The 19,906-nt window shown below is 52.3% G+C and overlaps 1 protein-coding gene across 11 annotated transcripts in view; it reads left to right on the top strand.

Annotated features, from left to right (window-relative positions):
• The first annotated feature begins 6,200 nt into the window (after positions 1–6,200).
• The window catches only part of Epb41l1 (erythrocyte membrane protein band 4.1 like 1), a 119,497-nt gene continuing 105,791 nt past the window's right edge, over positions 6,201–19,906 (top strand). For all 11 annotated transcript variants that reach the window (XM_055602294.1, XM_055602287.1, XM_055602299.1 and 8 more), the window contains exon 1: positions 6,201–6,428. The gene's annotated coding sequence lies outside the window, so the exon portion shown is untranslated. The remainder of the gene's footprint in view (positions 6,429–19,906) is intronic.

Raw genomic sequence — 19,906 nt, 5'->3', positions numbered from 1 at the left:
CACATGCACCTGTCAGCATTTGCCAGCTTCTGATATGATAACAAACATCCCCAAACCTTCAGTGGCTTACAACACAGTCTTCTTCTTTGAATCCACAGCAGCAGCAGGAGGAGGAGGCAGCTACGGGTCATCTTTAGCTGTCTGCTGTGTGTCTTTTTGCTTCTGGATGCAAACATCAGCACAGTTCCTATATAAGATGCTGTTCCACTGGTGGAAAGGATTAAGATAAGATTTCAGACTCAACCATGCACTGCCCTTCAGCTCTCCAGTTCATTTTCCACTGGCCAAAGCAATTCTGTGGTCAGCCTTGACATGGGCTGGGGAAGTGCACGCCTCCTGGACAGTGCTCAAGTCACATGGCGATCTTCTCACTGGCAGAGAGGAAGGGCTAGTGATAAAGAGCAGCACTTGGACGGTAGGGGTAAGGAAGCAGGTCAAACAAACAGCTGGGAAGTCGCAGAGTGTGGATTTGAACTCAGTCTTCAAAAGCCACACTGTACACGGGGTCTCCTCTGGCCCCTGGATGGAATTTGCATACACGTAAGATGCAAAGGTGCACTGGCTCAGCCTCTTCCCTTTATTTGGGCTGAACTTACTCTTCAAGGCACCAGTCTGTACAGTCAGCCCCTCATATTCGGGGAGGGGGGGTCTGCACCTGCGGAGTCAACCAACCAATAACTAAAAATCTTAGAAAAAGGGAGCTGGAGAGATGGCTTAAAGGTGAAGAACACTTGTCACTTGTCGCTCTTGTAGAGGACCTGGGTTCAATCCCCAGGGCCCACACGGTGCCTCACAACCATTTGTAACTCCAGTTTCAGGGCATCTGATGCCCTCTTCTGAATGCCACAGCCACCAAGCACACACATGCTATACATGTAGGCAAAACACTCCTACACATTAGAAAGATATAAAACAAATTCAAGTTACTTTAAAAAAAAATCTTGGAAAAAGAGAATTGCATCTGTATGGATTGTGCTGATTTTTTTTTCCTTGTTATTCCCCAAGCAGCATGCTATAACAATTGTCCACACAGACTTTACAGTGTGTTGAGTGTTTTAATAACCTTGAAGTCATATGTGTATGGGTTATGCCCATACTATCTCACTTTACGTAAAGAACTTGCACATCCACCACTTTGGTGACCACAGTAAGGTTTCCTAGACTCAAACCACAATGGACCCTAAAGCAGTGTTTTTCAACCTGTGGGTTGTGATTCTTTTAGGGGTCAAATGACCTTTTCACAGGGGTCACAGGTCACCTAAGACCATCAGAAAGCACAGAGATTTACATTGCAATTTCTAACAGTAGCAAAATTACAGGTATGAAGTAGCAACAAAGTAATGCTATGGTTGGGGCTCACCACGGCACAGGACTGTATTAAGGGGTCACAGCATTAGGACGTTTGATTGCTGCTTCCCTAGAGGACATCGGTGTTCGTTTGATCTTTCTCTGACCTCCTCAGAAGGGCAGGGGCACAGCCTTCTTTGTCATGGGTGCCCTCTGCCCAGAATGGCTTTTGGTGGGATGAAGGGAGAGCGAGGCACACGCTACAACTGGCTCATTCTCCCGAGGATGACAACACTTGTCCTATTTCCCACCTCTCTAAACTGAGCTTAGCACCTTGTGCTTAGGTGACTCTGACCGGCCAGGGCCACATGACTTGGCCTGTGAGCCTTCAGCACTGTCACCGCTGGGCCCTGGGCGTGTGATACTGGAGAAGGAAATAGCTTTCACCTTCCAGAAGTCCTTCCCTTCCCCCAGGAAGAAGGCAGAAAGTCCTTCCCTTAGGTGGGCTGAGTAGTTTCCTTCAAGGAGGAAGTGGGGGAGAGGAAAGGGGGGGTCCCTGGAAGTGCAGAATCAAGAGCTGAGAAAAGGGACCAGCACCCCCCAGGAAAGCTTGCTTAACTCATTCAAATGGCTGAACTGAAGGTCTGAGCATCCACTTCCCCTGCTGAGAATGGACATATCAGTGGTCTTGCTCTTCTCTCTAGTTAGTGGTGAAATGCTGGGTGTCTTCGTAAGCCTTGCAACCACAAGACCCTGAGCTGGAATCTCCCTGATAGACCAAGCAGCTGCAGGAAGATTTGGAATTTCTACGAGCCACGCCACGAAGTCCTCCTCTATAAAATGGAGATACTTAGAGCTAGCTCCCAGGATGAGAAAATTATGTAGGTGCCTAGCATGTACCAAGAGCTGAATAATGTTGGTTGTTTCCGAACAAGATAACCCTGCTGACTATGTAAGGAAAAACCTGGAAAGGTTTTTGCTGAAAACCCGGAAGGGTTCATTGCTGAAAAGAGGTGGGCAGGTCTGGAGTGCAGTTTAGTGGGAGATTGTGTGGTTTGAGTGTGTAAGACCCGAGGGTTCAGTCCCCAGAAAGGAAAGAAAAACAGAGGGACAGAGTCAAACTTCTCAGAACTGGTTGATTCATTTAGCCAAGTATGGGGTGTGGCTCAAAGGAATGAGGAAACTGTCCCAGAGGTGACCCGGCACACAGCACAATTTTCCCTTAAAGATCTGGGGGTAGAGGGTAATGTTCCCTGACCCTTCCAAAAGCTCAGAGGCCCTTGTTCCTCATCTCAATGCTACTTTTGTCATCTCCTTGTCTCTTCTCTGGCCTCCCCACGGAGCCTGGTCACCAAATCCTATTGCTGCTTCTTTTATAATGATAACAACCCTGTGAGACAAGTGATACTTTGAAAGTTATACAGGCTTTCTTATACACTATCCCAGTAAGCTTTCACTCCCATTCAAACAAGTTAGGAGGGGCCTGGAGATCACTCTGCATGCTGGAATCTGTGGGGGAGAAGGTGGTCCCCCACAGGCAAGCAATAAATCCATGGCAGAGGCAGGATTAGAACCTAGGGGTCCTAGCTCAAGTCCAGGTCTCCTTTCAAGTCTCACCTGCCCTTGGGTTTCTATTTTCGGATTTCCTGGGCCACTGCAGTCTTCCCCCTGGTGGGAATGTGTCCTGGTGAGCCCATAGTGCCTCCATCAGAGTGTGTGGGACCCACAGGTGAGTCCTGTGATCAGCTGGGCTCCATGGGGCAGCACAGATCACCACAGCCCTGATCCTGACTTTTCCTCCTGTTAGAACCGGGCTTGTTTCTAACAACCTGGAGGGGTCGTCTCCTGGCTCTTGGCTCTGCCTCTCAGTGAAGATGTGGTGGTCATGATCTCTCTGTGATTAGGTATTGGCCGGAAGTTGTTCATAGTGGCCTATTCCAATTTGGGGTAGGTCTAAACATTAGAGAGGGCTTTTGTTTATTTTGTTTTTCTTTCTTTATTTATACAACATCCTGCCTGCATGTGTGCCTGTGCACCAGAAGAGGGCGCCAGAGCTCACTATAGATGGTTGTGAGCCACGATGGGATCGCTGGGAATTGAACTCAGGACCTTTGGAAGAACAGCCAGCCAGTGTCCTTAACCTCTGAGCCATCTCTCCAGCCCCTCTAGAAAGTTCTTTATGTTGAGCTGGACTCAGCCTCCTGGATGGATGTCTACCCATGAGAGCTAAATGTGATTCCTTCAAAATCATCCAACCATAAAATTTGTAATCAGTGTTTCCCATGAGCCAGGTCTTGGGACTAGGGGCTAGGGGAACCCACAGAGCTGCTCCCCATGGAACAGCAGAGGAGCCCTAGGGGTTCCTGTACACAGATGGTTTCGTCTTGCTCAGTAGACACAAACGCAGTACAGGGAACCGATCACATCCCCTTTTTGGGTGGCAGCTTGCAGATGGCTGGAGATAGGCACCACACCCTTCCCCAGGCCACTTGCGGACACATCGTATCTCGAGGTGCCCAGCTCCTCAGCATTCTGGTCTCCTCCTCTAGATATGCCCTGTGTGCCTCTCCCAGATGCGGGGCCTAGAGCTGAGTCCTGTGCTCCAGCCGGGATCCCTCTAGGGCAACAGGGGAAGCTGCTTTTACCTATGGTGTTGGCTGATAAAGTGTATTCACACACACACACACACACACACACACACACACACACACACACACATATACATACTGCATTATCAGGCCCAGGGTCAAGTAAAAGTCTTGACTTGATTTTCATGGAAACTGCTGTTAATCTAAATTCTTCTATAGCACATCTTGTGCATGTTGATTCCATGGAGACACTCTCTCTCCCTACCCCCTCCACATACATACACACACACACACACACACACACACACACACACACACACACACAATGTGGCTGTGGCTAGCAGCTACAGACAGCATCCAGAGTTCTCTCAGGCGGCTCCGGTTTAGACCTCAGGACAGGACTTTTTACACTTATTCTGGGTAGCAGCTCATCCTGTTCCAGCTGTCTTCAAGCCTGCTGAGCTGGGGGAAACCTATTCTGGTTTCCGCAGTGCTCTGGTTCTCTCTCTCTCTCCTGACAGCAGCAGATCTGATAACACTGATAGCACTGATAACCACCCCTCTCCCCAGAGGAGAGGGCATTAGGACCACACCCATCAAATAGTTCTTTCATAAGTTAGGTCTCTGAATCAGGGTCTGTGCTTGGCACCAGAAAATTACAGGGGGACAATAAATTAATCCATAAACGCAGTCCTGCTGTGGTGGGTGCTAACTCTGGGAGGTCAATTACCTTCACCTCATATTCAGGGCTGGCCTGATGGTTAAATGCGGGGGTTCACGATCAGCTTCCAGGATCCTGGCCGAGGCGCAGTGACTGTGTGTGAACTTCTAACCCCCGCTATAACTGCAGAGATTAAATGAGTTAAAGCAAGTGCTGCTCTCAGGACAGCGTCTGGAAGGTAACTGTTCCAAGGAAGCAAATTGTTGGTCCCCACGATTAACTTAACCTGCATCCTGGAGTTTCCTCCGTGCTAAGGAGGAACGCTGGGTGGGCGCTGCGGAGTCCTGTGTTAGAGCCTTTGTTTCCTTGGTTTCCTTTCTTAGTTTATCAGTGCCCTTGCGGGTCCACCCCAGGCCTCCTCTTCTGGGTTTATCTAGTCAGCTGTTCGGATTGTGATCTGCTCCTCGAATCCTACACTGGAGCGTTGAGGGTGGGGAGGAGCCAGCATGGCCTTGGCTTTGACTAGCTGCTATACCTGGGCCCCTTAGGGGGATCACAGCTACCACTCACCAGATGGTTAGGGCCAAGTGAGGCAAGAAGGCCCTAACATTTAGGAGGAGTCTCCTGCCCTGTTGCCACCCATGTCCAGACTCGAAGTAAAATCCCCCACAAGTTCTTACATTTACTTCTTCCTCATTTCTTCCCATCAGAGTCTAACAAAGGAGGCTCAATGTTCCTGGCCTTTCCGAGGTCGGCCTCTTGCCGTGGGAACATAAGCTCGGGCTCTCCATCTCTATACTGGGGCACTGAGGGACGCCCTACCTTGTCAGGATGCTATTCTAGGTCCGCTGTTTTTGGTTAGTTTGCCCCTTTCCTATGCTTGGCTTTAAGTGTGTGTTCAAAGCAGGACCTTCGGCAGGAGCCAGAAAAAGTCTAGGGCAGACACGATCCTAATTCAAAGAAGCGCTTTACTTTGGGCATGCTTGGGTCTGTGGGTCCCGGGGTCCCCGGACCAGGGGCTAGGCCCCTGCTAAGCTCCCAGAGAGGGCAAAGGGGCTTCCACCTGAGGCGGGCTGGAAAACGCTGCAGGGCTCTTCGAACAATAGGAGGGAGACCGGAGGTTGGTGGGCGTCGGCCAGGTCCCCGCTGGAGGCAGAGGAGGCCAGTGGTGCCGCCGGCGCACCGGGCTAGCCCAGGCTAACAACTGGTCACAGCGGAGGAGCAGCGGCCTCGGGACCCGCGGCGATCCTCTGGGTGCGGCCGAGCCCACGGGCCTGGGGACGTGGAGGAAGAGGAGGCTGCGCGTGGAGTCTCCCCCTCGCGGTCCCTCCTCGCGGGCCTCCGGGCTCCGCCGAGGCTCAGGTGGAAGCCTGGCCCACGTGGGGAGGAGAGCGGCGCGGGCTGGCAGGGCGCAAGCCCCTCCGAGCCGCCCTCCCCGGCTTCTGGGCTCCGGGGCCAGCGGCTAGCGCTCTCGCCGCTTAGCACGCCCTCCGGACGCTGCCTGGCCGGGCTCGCCACGGCCTCCTCCTCCTCCTCCTCCTCCTCCTCATCCTCCTCCTCCTCCTCCTCCTCCTAGGGAGCCGCCGGGGCGGGGCAGAGGGGGAGAGGGGGTGTGTGGAGCGGGCGGGAGGGAGGGGAGGGGAGGGGAGGGGGCCGAGCGCCGTGGGAGGGAGCGGAGGAGCGAGCGAGGCGCGGGGCACTTCTGCGCAGCTCCTGAGCGCCTCGGAGCCGCCTGGACCGAGAGACAGACAGACAGACAGACAAACAGACGCACGGCTCCCGGAAGCTGTGCCCCCGCTGCCAGGCTCGCAGGGCGCGGAGACCGTCCGGAGCCTCGCGTGCCGGAGGACGCGCGTGGCCGGAGCCGCGAGCCTCGATCCCCGTCCCTGCGGGTACGTGTGCGCGCGGGCTCCACGTCTCCCGGTGTGCGCTGGATGTGAACGCGCCCGGGTCTGTGGGTCTTTTCGAGTGGATGCTCGGCGTCGTGCGCGCGTGTGCATCCGAGGAAGGGGCCGGTCGGTGCGCTGATCTGGGTGAGGGTCGGCGCGCGTGTCTGCGTGTGCCTCTCCGCGGAGGTGCCTGGAAGAGGGTGTGTCCCAGTGTGGAGCCGCGTGTACCTCTGGAGGAGGGTGTGTGCCTGCGCGGATGGCTTCGCTCGCGGCTGAAGCGCTGGCGGGTGTGCGCGCGTGTGCGTGTGTGTGTTTCGCTGTGTGCACGCCAGCCGGTGTGACTCCCCGCGTGTGCGCGTGTGAGCCCCCGCGTAGCCCCCGTGTGCGTGTGCTCGGCTTTGTCTCCGCACTGCCAGGAGGAGGGGGTGGGGGCGGCGGCCGAGGCGCTGGCGTCGCCCGGAGCCCGGCCCCGGCCGGGGAAGTGGGCGGCGGCGGCGGCGGCGGCGGCGGCGGCGGGGGCGCCCTCGCCCAGCCGAGGCTCCCTGCCGGCAGGTGGGCAGCCACACCCGGGGTTCGCCCTTCTGACAGCCGAGCCTGCCTCCCGGCGGAGCTGGGCGGAGGGCGTGGCCTGCCTGAATCCCGGGAGTGTGAGTGTGAGGGGTGGGTGTGTGCGGGCGTGGGTGTGGGGTGCTGGGAGAACCCGGCGGCTTCCGAGTGGAGTGGGGACCGTCACCGGGGCCAGATGCAGCCCAGCTTGGTCCGCGGCGCTCCCACCTTCACCCTCAACGCCGGGCAGAGCTCCAGCCTAGGTACCCTAAAAGGACGAGTAAGACCAATCACTGTCTTAAAGGGCCAGCGCCCCGCTCGAAGGAATCCCCTTCCCGGGAGGCCTCTGTACTTTGAGAGATGTGTGTCTGTACCGTGTATTGGGCACCGCATGCATGTCTAGTCTCTGTGCCATGTGTGCGTTCTCCCTGTCTATTTTTTGTGCATGTAGCTGCATGTGTACATTTTACTGAGGAACAGGAAATGTACATGGACTTCTGTTTTGATAAGTTCTGGTGTGTTTGTTTTCCTGTGTGTGTAGCTGTGGTGTATGGGGGAGCCTGCTTGTGGAGCAGCGAGAGAAGGGCCATTTTGCTGCTAACTGGAAGAACAGAGAGAGCCCCCCCTCCTCCCCGTATTCGAAAAACGAGGTGAAAAGGAAGTCCAGTTCGGGGATTTAGTCTCTGCCTTTGCAGGCTTTTAGGTGGGTGGACTGGATCTAGAGAGGCTGAGGCTCCCACAGAGGGAAGGGAAGGACAGGCAAGCAAGCTCCCACCTTCTCCTGGCTCTTCTCCCTAACTTCACTGCTCTTGGCTGCTTGGCTTGTGTACAGGGATAAGTGTGCAGGATTTGGAGTAGAAAGGGAGGGAGCTGAGTGTGTAAAAGGGGGACAATTGGATAGTGATAGAATGGGGGTGAAGCTGGGGTTCTTATCTTTCCCTGAATACACACCTCAGGAGAGGTGCTGGGTTCCAGGGGTCTTTTTTTTTTTTTTTTTTTCCCCAACAACCAAACTCTTCTGTGTTTAATATTTATTAAGCTTCTTTTCTCCTAAGGACTTTGACCTTCCTGCACCTCAGACTCTCTGGTTAGATGGTGAGGGAGCTCAGTGTTGGATCTTTGAGGCTGGACTTTGTTTTTTTTTTTTTCTTTAAATATTTATTTGGTTTTATTTTATATGCATTAGTGTGAAGGAGTCAGAGCACTTGGAATCAGCATTAACAGACAGTTGTGAGCTGCCATGTGGGTGCTGGGAATTGAACTTGGGTCCTTTGGAAGAGCAGACAGTGCTCTTAACCACTGAGACATCTCTCCAGCCCTGTTTTTTGTTTGTTTTTTGGGACAGGATTTCTCTGTGTAGCCCTAGCTGTCCTGGAAATCCCCTAGTAGACCAGGCTCTGGGCACTGGGATTAAAGGTGTGCACCATTGTGCCCTGCGAACTCACTGTTCTTAAACTTTTTTTTTTCTTACATTTTATATGTATCTGTGTGTGGCGGGGTTGGGGGGGGGCAAAGGTCAGAGGATAACTTTCAAGAGTCCATCCTCTCCTATGTAGTGGGCATCGGGGATTGAACTCAGGTCATCAGGCCTGGTAGGAAATGCCTTCACCCGCTGAGACATCTTGCTAGCCAGGAATTCACCCTTCTTGCCCTCAGAGATGCTGGCTATCCTCTCTACTCACCATCTGCCACTTACCAGAGCCCAGAGCACCAGCCCTGGTGTGGTCAGCTTGCCATCTGCAGCAGGGTTACCAGTTTATTAGCAATGCAAATTTGTCGCCTCCTGGTAGACCTACACCGTACAAAAATAAGCAATCTATGTTTTAACAAATGCAAATTAGTCTGACCTGTTCTGCAGCCCTCAAGAGGAGGCAGGAACTTCTAGGTTGAAACAAGGGAAATCCCTTCCTTCTTGCAGTCTGCCCTACATGTACCTGAAGTAGACCCAAAAGCCTCCATTACTAGGTAGGGGTTCTGGCTGCAGGCCCCAGGTCTTCCTTGTGATCTTAGACAAATAACTCCTTTGCTGACCAAAGCAAAAATCTCACCCTGTAGCTTCCTCCCATTGCTCATTTTCTCCAACCCTTACCTTAACTTACAAGAAGGCGGATACAGTCTAGTCCTTGCCCACGTTTCTCTGGGACCTGCTGCCTCCGACTTCAGTGTAACTGTGTGGGAGGAGACAGGGCTTGCCGCCCCCCCTAGGTTAGGGGACTATTAGCCTTTAATCATTCTTGGTGCTCCTGTCCCCCATAGGGCTTTGTGTGTGTGTGTGTACTTATACCTGAACTTGTTTGATTGTCTCTCTCAACTAGACTGTAAATGCCACCTGGTCAAGGACTTGCTTATTCATCTTCCTAGTGTCCCGCATGGTGTCCGGCTTTTGATTTGTCTTCCGTAAGCCTGTCGCACAAATTAATGTCTAAAATAGGGGATGAGGCTAAATGACACCCTTTCTTAAGTCCCTCCCTAAGCTTTCTTGCCGTACTTCTATCCAAGCAGGACATGAATTGTTTTCAGGCAGGTTCCATCTTCTTTCCCACTCCTGGCTGTAGAGCTCTCACTGTGTGGCCCCAGTTGGGATGGCTCTGCCTGGAAGGGAGGGGAACGCTCCTGGGAGACACATCCTTGCTTCTGTTCTGTGTCCTCCTGAAACAGGATCCCATGAGAGTGTGCAGAGGATGAGAGTGAATGAGGAACCTAAAGACTTGGGGTGTGGCTGGACACACCACTTTTCCTCCTTTGCATGTTTCTTCTTCCATTCAATGACGGTGTTGGGGTGTGCAGTCGGCCCTCTTGATCCAGTGGGGATTTAGTCCAAGACTCCCTAGGAGATGTCTAAAAGTGAATAGTACTGAATTGCATACATACCATATATTTTTTCCCCTCCATAACCAATCACACCTCCCCACCCTGGGCAGTATCCTCGTGCGATATATATAATTTTTTTTTTTTTTCACATTGAGCTGAGAACTTTCATCTTTTCACTTACAGGAAGTGCTTTTGTGGCTACTCTGGTATATCTCCGTCGCTAACATCACTATTGTTAGCCACCAGGGCCATTATTGTGTAAAGTAAGGGTTGAAAGCATGCGTCGGGATTCCAGTGCAACAGCTGGTCTGAAAACTGAGGTGGCTAACTCATAGGTGGTAGATAAAGGGTAGACACATTGGGCAAGGAATGATTGTGTCCCTCTTTTTCTTGGGGGGAAAGGGGTTGAGACAGGGTTTCTCTGTGTAGCCATGTCTGTTCTGGACCTTGCTCTGTAGACCAGGCTGGCCTCGAACTCACAGAGATCTGCCTCTGCCTCCCATAGCTGATAACTGAATCAGATAAGGACAGACCCTTAACGGGTGCTGGCGCTGTGCCCGAGACATCCAGGCTTTGCTTGTGACTTCGGTCATCTCTTCCTTCTTGTCTTTTCACCTGTAGAGCGGGCCGATAGGAGTCTCTGTTCACAGGGCTGCTTTGAGAGTTAAACCAGACTACACATATGGGGCGATCAGCACAATGTGGGCACAGATTAAACATTTGGTAAATGTTAGCTGTTATTACTCTTCCGGCTACTGCACAGTTTGGTTCGGCTTGCTTAAATGCCTTTGTGCTGGGCCCTGGACCTGCAGAAAGAGAAAGGAGCACAGCAAGGTTCACGGCCTGGGTGTGGCAGCGCGTGCCTAAGGATGCACTCGCACGAAGACGCTGAGGCACTGTGGGGAGGTGTGACTGGTTATGGAGGCTTTAGAGGAGAGGAAAAGGGGGTGTTTGGGTTAGATATGGTCTTGTTGGACCGGTATGTGCCAAGGCTATGTGGCTTATTATCCCAAAGAGTTTCATGTGATTGAAGCAAAAGCTGGTGGGTGGTAAGGGCAGAGTGAGTGGCTTCAGAGCTGGGGGAGGCAGAACGGCCCTGTTTCTGTGGAAGAGCTTCACCTAGTCTTGCTGGTTGGTGGCTGGGACTAGGGAAAAGCAAGCAAACCAGGAAGGGTTGGATTTGCATTTCAAAACAGCTCCCCAGGTGGTGGGAACTGCTGGCTTAGATAGAGGGGGAGGCTTAAGGACCTGGATAGAGACAGGTCCTGATAAACATCATCAGCTGTGTGCATGTGCCCGCGCATGTGTGTCTGCATGCGTGTGTGCCTGTAGGAGCCCGGAAGTCAAGTGGCCCAGGGAATGGACTGAGATGTCTTAACTCCACAGCTGCTTGGAGAGTGGGAATCCATAAAATAGAGCTCTAGATTCCGGGTCTGCTTCTGTTTGTTACCCTCCTGAGGCCACAGCTGGGGGGGGTGGGGTGGCCCAAATTCTCTCTGTTCTGGAAGCCTGATGTTCACTGTCAGCCAGGCGGTACCTTCTTTTCCAGAACTCTGCTCCCCACTGGCTTCTGGAGGAAGCCAGCAGTTGTGGCCTTGACTTGCTTGCCTGGTCTCCTACTGTAGTCGCCATGTGACTTTTTCCCTGTCATCATGTGACTGCTTCCCTGTCATCATGTGACTTTCTCCCTGCCATCATGTGACTTTCTCCCTGTCTTTGTGGCTTTCTTTTAAGGAGCCTGAATCCTCTCTGTTCTCATTTTAATTTGACTGATTACGTCTGCAAAGACCCTATTTCCAAATACGGTCTTATTCTGAGGTTCTGCTTAGGCAAGGTGGGAAGGGTGGGTGTCCCTACTCAACCCACTCTAGACAGAAGACAGGAAAGAGCATAGCCTTAGAGTCCTCAGGCTCAGATCGAACTTAGGCTCTGAACAGAGTGGCCATGAGCCGTAGCAGGGTGGGGTGGGGGGTGGGGTCAGTTTCCTCAGCTATGAACTGGGGACAACAGTCCCTGTGACAGTGTCACAGTGATAAGACTGGCCAGGATGGAGCTGTGTACTGTACTCGGTTACTGTTTCCTCTAGGGCTCTCCCCATCTCTGCACTGAGTAGCTGGGAAGTTACTTAACCCTGCTACATTTTCAGATGTGAAGAATCATCTCCTAGAGTCTAGAATGGGTCTAGAATCTAGATCAATCCTGCCAGATCCCAAATCCCGGGAAATAATGAGAGAGCTCTTTGTGAATCGCTTAAGGGTTTGTTGCTGTGATTTTTTAATTATAACCTTCATCATCATAATAACCCCTGGCCATTGCCACATCCGCTGCACCTCAGCAGAGCCCAGCCCACTCTTCTCCCAGGGAGGGCCTGTCTCTTCTCCCTCACATAGAGGCTTTACACAAAGTATTACCAAGCTCAGAGCTGGGGAATCCATGGGCACAAATCCTGTTGCTGCTCATTAGCCTGGGAAGGGGAACTTAAGCTAAGATAGAAGTGACACCCCAGAGCTGTCAGTGACAACTGACATACCTTATCTGGGCCAATTGTGGTGGCACACCCCATTAATCCCAGCACTCAGGGAGGCAGAGGTAGGCGGATCTCCATGAGTTTGAGGCCAGCCTGGTCTACAGAGTGAGTTCCAGGACAGCCACAAGAAACCTTGTTGTCAAAAGACAAACAACAAGAACAACAAAAATGTCATCTGTGGCTCCTGAACCATGTGTTTTCCCCAGTTGCTACTTCCCTCCCAGAATCATGAGTTTAGGGCCTGTAGATGCCTAAAGAGGGTACTGTACAATTCCTAGAGAGAGGTGAGAATGCAGCTTGGAGGGTCAGCAGCCAGAAAGAGGCCCCGGGGCCGAAGAGATGGCTCAGTGTAAGAGTGCTTCCTGGACTTTTGGAGTACCCAGGCTCGGTTCCCAGCAGCCACACCAAGACTCATAACTGTAACTCCAGTTCCAGTTCTGGGACCCACCGCCCTCTTCTGGCTTCACTGGCCACCAGGCACACACACGGTATTCACAGACACGTGCGGGCATACACTCATACACACTTAAAAAGAAAAGAAAGAGGTCCATGGGGGCTGAGTGAGAAAGCAGTCCCCGTGTGGCTGACCAGGCAGGTTGTTCAGTTCCCAGCCTGGCAGTGGCCACTCTGTGTGCTCCAGCGGGAGAGGAGGAAGCTGCCCTGGGCAGCGGTGTGGGGAGGCAGCTCCTGGAGGTAACCCAAGGCTTCAGCACCCAGGCCTGTGCTTCCCTGCAGGCTGAGTTCTTGTAGTCCTGGCCTTGGGAAGGCTCTGGGAATAGGTGAGAGGAAGAGGGTTATCCTAGCTTGGCAGCTTCCAATAAAACATCTTTTCCCAAGCTGGGGAGCTCCGCCTCACCTCGTACTTCCCGCTTCCTCCTTCCTCCCCTGGGGTTTCTCGAACTCTCTCCACTTTGCCTTTGTATGCCGTCCCTCTCCACCCTCTCTTGAGATTATAGGTCTAAAGATAAAGTCTGCAGAGCCACTTCAGGTGACTGATTTGGGGTTACCTGGAATTAGAAAGCCTGGGGTGTCATAGGCTCACTGCAGAGACTTAGAAATCTCTGCTGTCACTTATCGGCTTCTTCTTCGCACCAGGTGCTATGCTAAGCGCTTCCTGAGACTTCTGTCTTTTAATCCTTGCCACTCACTACCCAGGGACACAGACTACAATCCCTGTCACATCAGAGGAGGCTAAATAATATGCCCTGGCCTACCCAGTGCTCAGCCAGCAAGAAGCCCAGCTGGGGTTTAAATCTTGATCTAGCCAAAGCCCACAGGTACTTTCGAGTCTTTCTTGGGGCCTGTGAGGACATTTAGGAGGTTTTTCAAATTCTAAGAACAAACTCTTCATTCTGAGCACTGGGACTCCAAGCCTGTGCTTTGCCACAGTGTCAGGGGCTACAGGCCTTAGGGTGGCCATGTGTAGCGTTCCTGGCTGTCCTGGAACTTGTTCTGTAGATCAGGCTGGCGTTGAACTCAGAACTTAGAGATGTGCCTGCCCCTGCCTCTTGAGCCCAGGATTAAAGGTGTGCGCCATCACCAGCCGATATGTTTATTTTTGAGACAGGGCCTCACTATGTGGCCTTGGCTGTCCTGGAACTTGCTACGTAGGCTGGCGTCACAGTCAGAGAGACCCTCCTGCCTCTGCCTCTTGAGTGCTGAGATGAAGAACATGGACCACCATACCTGGCCTCCTTTACCTTTTTTTTTTTTTTTCTAGTTATCTTCCCACTGACCACTTTAATTCCTCAGAAACGATGTTGAGTCTTCCAGTTAAAGAACTTATTGTCTGCAGGTCAGTTGTCTATAGAAGGGGCTTGGGGATCCCCTGGCTGGCTTAATGATGGCTGGAACTCTGGAGGAAGTGGGCTGAGGCCAGAGCCGGGAGCCCCAGGGTTCCCTGGGGTAGAAGAGGGACAGCAGAGTGCTGGGACAGAGCACTCTCGTTCCAAGTACAGCTCAGAAGCCCAGACTCCCAAACAGGCCGGGCTGTTGACCTTAGACACTGGGCAGCTATGGTCTCATTCGGAGACCACCCCATCCTTGCCCATTGACTATCAGCTGAGTAGCCTGGCCCAGCTCAGCCACCCTACCGAGACCTTGACCAAGGAGCTTTGCAACTTCTAGCCACAGAGGCCTTGCCACGGGCAAGGGGACAGAAACTGGATATGTGAAATCACTCAAGGGAGGGTCTTATGCCACTAAGGCCTAGGGTGGGTTTTTAGACATTGTTCTTGCTAAAACAACGCAGAAGGGCTGGTTTATCCCTTCCGGGATTCACATCAGAGAAACTTACATAGCAGCAGGCACATAAGGAGTGTGCACTGTCCCCAGGAGAGGATCCATGTGCACTCTCTAAGTCTCTGTGTCACCCAGGAAAGTTTAGGATTGCCTCTTCAGTACTGTTTCTGTTGTTGTTGTTTTTTGAGACAGCCCTAGCTGTCCTGAAACTCACTCTGTAGACCAAGCTGACCTCGAACTCAGAGGTTCACCTGCCTCTGCTCCCTGAGTCCTGGGATCAAAGGCATGTGCCGCCACCACCTGGCTTATTTGTTTTTTGTTTTTTGTTTTTTTTTTTTATTTTTTATTAATTACACTTTATTCATTTTGTATCCCCCCATAAGCCCCTCCCTCCTCCCCTCCCGATCCCACCCTCCCTCCCCTTTCTGCATGCATGCCACTCCCCAAGTCCACTGATAGGGGAGGTTCTCCTCTCCTTTCTGATCTTAGTCTATCAGTTCTCATCAAAATTGGCTGCATTGTCCTCTACCGTGGCCTGGTAAGGCTGCTCCCCCCTCAGGGGGAGATGATCAAAGAGCAGGCCAATCAGATTATGTCAGAGGCAGTCCCTCTTCCCATTACTATGTAACCCACTTGGACATTGAACTGCCATGGGCTACATCTGTGCAGGAGTTCTAGGTTATCTCCACGAATAGTCCTTGGTTGGAGTATGAGTCTCTGGGAAGTTCCCTGGGTTCAAATTATCTTGTTCTGTTGCTCTGCTTGTGGCGTTCCCATCCCCTCCAGCTCTTACTATTTCCCACTTCTTACATAAAATTCCATTCACTCTGCCCATCAGTTGGCCATCAGGCTCAGCATCTGCTTTGACAGTCTATACTGCAGAGGCTTTCAGAGGCCCTCTGTGGCAGGTTTCAAGGTTGTTTCCTGTTTTCTTCTGGCTTTCAGAGGCCCTCTGTAGCAGGTTCTGAGGTTGTTTCCTATTTTTTTTTTCTTCTGATGTCCATCCTCTTTGCCTTTCAGGATGGGGATTGAACATTTTAGTTAGGGTATTTGTTTGTTTTTAAGACAGGATCTCACTCTTAGCCCAGGCTGGCCTGGAACTCACAGCATTTCTCCTGGCTCAGCCTCCCAGGTGTTAGGACAACAGGTGTGAGCCACCATGCTTTAGCTTCAGGACTCTTGTGTAGTCAGAACTAAGGTCTAGAGAAGGGTCAACAGGTAGCTAACGGTGGGACCATGTAGAGAGAGTGTTTCTACCTAGTGTCTTGGGTGCACTGCTGACTAGTTTTGCTATGAAGGCCCCTTCGTCTGTCTGGCCTCAGTTTTCCCTTGTAAGGTGCAGCTTTGATCTGAGGTGCTGGAAGTCGCGTCTCCTGCTGCCCCATCTGTCTTCTCTGCTCATCTCCTTTTGTGCCTCTGTGTCACCTGCCTCGGCCTATGCTCAGCGTCCCCATCTCCTGGGAATGGACAGAGCCTGGATTCAGGTTCCTCCTGTCCCCTCCCACGTGTCAAAGCACATGCCTGGGCCCGCAGGTCCCCGCTCGCTCTCTCCCACTCACCACAAGTACAGCAGGTGCCCGTGAGTCTGGGGAAGTTCAAGGTGGTTTCTCTTTGGGGCTCTCTGCATACCTGGACTAGTGCCAAGTGGAGGGCAAGGAAAACTCCTTTCCGGAGGCTCACGGGGCACGCCCAGCACTCAGCTGTATCATACTTTGCCCTTGCTCCTCTGTTACTCCCTGCCAAGAATGCCAGGCTTGCCTGTCAAAATCCTGTATGTCTTTTTCAAGGCTCTGCTCACACGCCAGCCTCCAGCCCACAAGGCCTCATGGGCTCTCCTCCACCCCAAGGTGAGATTCCCCCCCTGCCTCCTCTACACTCCCTTGGTGCCTTATCTATTCCTTTCTGGGGCAAGTGCTGCTGGGTCTCAGCTTTATCTGAGAGACATCTGGTCTCTTTCACTACTGAGGAGTCTCATGTCTCATTCTTTGCTCCCCAGCCCCCTGCACGGGGCTGTGCATGGAGCAGGTGTTTAATCCAGGCCTAGAAGTTTTATTGGCAGAGCCTCCAGCCTTGAGCAGGGCCAGTTTCTTTGGAACCCCTGTGGCCCACATCAGTCACTGGCAGGCCACAGCTTCTCACACAGCTCCCCCTTTATTTGTAGGTTGGAGAGAGGCCAAGCAGGGCAATAGCTAAGAACTTAACTTCCACTCCCGATGCTGCCATTTGCTGGCTGTGTGACTTTGGGCAAATCTTAAGTCTCGATTTTCTCAGGTTGAAACGAAGGGCTATGCCTGGGTGGGGGAGTGCACACCTATAATGCCAGCACTTGTCAGAACGAGGCGGGGGGTTGTGAGCTTGAAGCCAGCATGGATTATATAGAAATTCTATCTTGGTGTCCCCCTCCCCAAACAAACAAAAGAAACAAAGCCAACAAACCAATCCAAAGAGGTAGGAACGGGGGCTTGGGGATAGAACTGCAGCTCTGTGTAAGGTGCCTGGAAAGCACTGTGGAGAATAAATGACCAACACACGGGCATAACCCATTACTTTTAAATTAGTGATTATCGCCTTTATTGCTTCAGCAAATAAAGGCTTTTTCTCATGGCCAGAGTGAAAGATTGAAGTCTTTACACAAGTTCTGAGGTCTCTCAGGGTCTTTGGTCATGTAAGGGCGGTAAAGCTCTAGCACAAGGAGCCAGCCTCTAGCAGAGACCCGATGCTGCTGAGTGAGGAAAACAGTGGGCTGCAAGGAACAGAGGAGCCGCTAGGCTGGAAGGGCAGGAAGTGGGGAGAGGGGCTTCCTGTACAGCGTGGGCTTCTGGGGTCGGGGTGGGTACATGTTTATATGCAGGAAAGAGCAGAGTGGAAACACACAGCCCCAGTCTCCATGTAGAGGGGCTCAGGAGGAGGGCGGGTGGCAAGCTTCATTTTGCCAAGAATAATAGTACTGCAGGACTGATGGCGCTTGATGCCACTACTGAGAGCAAGGGCTGGGGGCTGGGGGCTGGGAGAGGGGTTTTTGTTGGGCAATGGGGAGCCAGTGAAGGTTGCTCAGCAGAAGCAGCCATGGATGTTTAGGTTTTCTCTATGCCGGCTGGTGCTAGGAACTGAGGTGGTCTTCAGTTCCAGGCCTTTGTGGAGCTGCCTCTGTACCTGGCCAAGGTCAAGATTTGAACCCTGTTCTGTCTAAATTTAAAATGAAAAGTGACCCCAGAAACAGCAGGATCTCTAAAGATGAGAGAACCAGCAGCAGAAAGGATCCGCCCTCCTAACCCCGCCATTAGACAGATGGGAAGCAGAGGCCCACCGCCTGAGAGCCTCGTGAGAGCCGGCCCCTGAGTCTGTGGAGGGATGTAGATGTAGGTCTGTGTTAGGGGTTGGGAGGAGGGTGAGGTGGGTGCCAGGAATCCAAGGAGAATTGGAAATGCTGATCCAGTGTCAGGCTGGGAGCCATCTGTCTCCAGGGGTACGGGATCCAGGTGAGTGGGATGTGTGGGCTGGAGCCTTCATCATTCCAGCCTTCTCTCCGGAAAGGGAGAAAGGGCTGGATGGGCGGGAGCAGGAGGCATGTGGAGATGTGGGGGACGTCAGGGGATGGGCCTTAGGTGAGGAGGCTGTTGCCAGGCAGCCAGAGATGGGGAACACAGCTGAGCCAGCTAGCACCGGGGCCTGGGCCTGTCCAGCAGGTGCCGTGGTGGGACTTCACCTCTGGTACTTATAAGAAGTGAGGGCTTCCAAGGTCATGATGGGAAGACTAGATCAGGGGTGGCCTTCAGGGCTGGGGACTTCAGAACCATTTCTCTGGAGTGTCCCCAGTGGCCGCTGGTCTAGGATTTGTGATACCCAAGGGGTGAAGGAATATTCAGCCCAACACAGCCCTTCCTTCCCTTTCTTCTGCCAGTCTGCCCACCCAGACAGGCCTGTTTTAGTCCAGGTTACCTCCACACTTTATTTGCTTTTTAGAAAGATTTATTGATTGACCACCTGCTATGCATCAGGCCTTGCCTCTGATGTCATGGAGGAATACACACCGGCAGGCACAGCCCCCTCCCTCTTCTCAGCCCCCTGACTTCTTTTCAAGTCCCCTTAGCGTCAGGTAAGACTTTTTGCTGGATTTACTTTCTGCTGAACTGAAAACCAATCAGAGTTAATTGTTAAACCTAATGGCTGCTGAGTTTCACCCCTCTGGGCTGGCTGGAGGGGGCTGTGCTGGCCTTGTTCTCCTGGAGAGGGGTGGAGCCACCCAGGCTTTCCTGGCCTGTGCCTGCTACCTCTTCCCCACTGTGAGGCCTGTCTCTGGGGACCACTTCTTCCCAAGGGGGCAGCCTGCCAGTTGGACCTTTCCCCCTGCCTACAGCAGGGTTAGCCTGGGAGGTAAGTATGAGCCCTGGCCCTGGTCCAAGGGCTTGCACCTGAGCACTCTTGGGAAGGAGGGTGCCTAGCCCAGGGGACCCACCCAGAATGCAGGAAGTCAGTGTACTGAGCCGGTTTTGTCACCTGCTGTGCATTGGCGAGGGGAGACAAGGAGGTCACAGTGGCCTAAACCCTCTGTGCTATAACCTGTTACTGAGTGCTGCCTTGAGGTGCCTTTCTCCTGCTCATCTCCCCCTCTAGCCTCCTCACCTCCCCCTCTAGCCTTTCTTGTTCCAGGCCCTTCCTCCTGTCTGTACTGGAGGAGCAGGCCTCCAGGAGAAGAGGACAGAGGCTTATTTCTTCTCTAGAAGCAGAGCCTGGGGCAGGGCCCTAACACTGCCTGCTCAAACTGCTAGGTCGTCAGGCCCTGTCAACGCTGGTGACTGCTCTCTGAGCCACATTGTCATTCTCTGAACTCTGGTCCCTCTATCACCAACATTGTGAATATAACAGACACCAGAGGCGGGCCTTAACCTCAGGCTCAGCTGGGGCTGTGAAGTGAGGGACATCATTCCATTCCCATGCAGCTGTGTGTCTGGGCCAGAGCCCTGGAGGTCACCACCTTACACCCCGAGGACCTGCTCTTTGAGTGCTAGCTCCAACAGAAGCTATTAGTGACATGTGGCTAGTGAGGCCAAGGAACTAAATTTTAAACTCTGTTAACTTTTTCATTTTATTTATCAATTAAGGATTTTTAAAGCAGTATCTATTCAGTTGTAGACAAACTTCTCCGAACATTTGGGAAATTAGGTTTGTGAATGTAGTCTCTCAATTTTAAAAGCTAAATATTTGAAAATACACCCTGGATTTAGAAGATTTAGCATAAGAAAAGGAAGATCTAAGTAGTACATATTGATTACATCTTGAAATTTACACGTTGGGTTAAAGGGCTTATAATTAATGAATTTCACCCATTTATCCTTTCTTAAAATGTGGCTAATTA

The sequence above is a fragment of the Psammomys obesus genome, unplaced genomic scaffold, assembly GCF_907164565.1.
Source record: "Psammomys obesus unplaced genomic scaffold, mPsaObe1.curated_primary_1811, whole genome shotgun sequence".
NCBI classification, from domain to species: domain Eukaryota; kingdom Metazoa; phylum Chordata; class Mammalia; order Rodentia; family Muridae; genus Psammomys; species Psammomys obesus.
This window is presented reverse-complemented; position numbering and strand designations above follow the sequence as displayed.